Genomic DNA, 1,124 nt, shown 5'->3' with positions numbered 1-1,124 from the left:
TGAAGATCAGCTTTAATATTTGAGTGTAAAGTATCAAATACAGGGAGCCTTTTTGTGGTGAAGTCGCGGCCTCCTTGGAGGCTTCAAAACCAGAGCAAAATATTCCCATGTAGAGATGACCCCCTCCCTCTCTGATGAATGTAATCTTAGGAATTGAAATTTAAAGGTGTGGTCTCCAGAAAGGCCGATTTTCCATGTCAGCCATTTGTACCCACAGGCTCTGTGAACACTGCCAAGCTCTGCCTAAGAATAAACAGAGGACAGGGAAAAAAGCAAACACGTATGCACACTCTTCTTGTATTAAACCAGGAAGTCTTGCTTCATGTGTACGTAGAGATAGTAAGGAAGGGTCAGAAGACAGCAGCATGAGGTTTTTCCTGTTGAGTTATCCTGCGGCTCACTGGGGGTAATGGGCATCCATAAAGGTTCACCACTCAGCTCTGTGCAATAGGAGTACAGGACTGTGCGGAAAAGGGAAAATTTTAAGCCCTCATTTAGCAGATTTTCAGTATAATTGAAGGAGGGGGGAGAAGTGTTAGTGTTTTCTTAGTTTTTTTTTCTATCTTTTTACTGTGAGTATGGCTGAGCACTGGAACACGTTGCCCAGAGAGCCCATGGAGTCTCCACCCTTGGGAGATATTCAGTAGCCACCCAGACACGGTCCTGGGCAACTGGATCTTGGTGTCTCTGCTTGACCAGGGAGTTGGACCAGATAATCTCCAGACGTCCCTTCAGCCTCAGCCATTCTGTGATTCTGTTTCCAATATCACATTAGCTTTAGTACATTCAACCATACTAACATTTTCATTAAAGCTCAGTTTGAACTTAAATATTAAGACTGCCATAAAAAGTCAGACCATGATGTACCAGCATGGCACTAGTCCTGACACTGAGCAAAATGACCCAGTGCCACCCTCACTCCTCAGCTGCCCCTGAGGCTGATTGCCTTGACCTGCACCCCACAGACTTCGGGGGCTTCCCACACGTTCAGGACCGAATTTTTGCCCCTCCCTTCCTAAAACATCGCCTCCTGTTCCTCAGCGGAGCCCACCCAGGGCTGTCCCGAGGCCGGCAGGAGAGAAGGGAGAGGGGAGGACTCAGGACCCAGCGGCCCTCAGCGGCCG

At 48.1% G+C, this 1,124-nt stretch overlaps 1 protein-coding gene across 1 annotated transcript in view; it reads left to right on the top strand.

Moving 5' to 3' along the window:
• The window catches only part of LOC104544867 (probable ATP-dependent RNA helicase DDX43), a 19,981-nt gene that overhangs the window by 4,979 nt on the left and 13,878 nt on the right, over positions 1–1,124 (top strand). The window lies entirely within an intron of this gene.

The sequence above is a fragment of the Mesitornis unicolor genome, unplaced genomic scaffold (genome assembly GCF_000695765.1).
Source record: "Mesitornis unicolor isolate BGI_N332 unplaced genomic scaffold, ASM69576v1 scaffold41058, whole genome shotgun sequence".
In the NCBI taxonomy this organism is placed as follows: Eukaryota; Metazoa; Chordata; class Aves; order Mesitornithiformes; family Mesitornithidae; genus Mesitornis; species Mesitornis unicolor.
The sequence above is the reverse complement of the archived record's forward strand: the minus strand, read 5'-3'. Positions and strand labels throughout refer to the sequence as shown.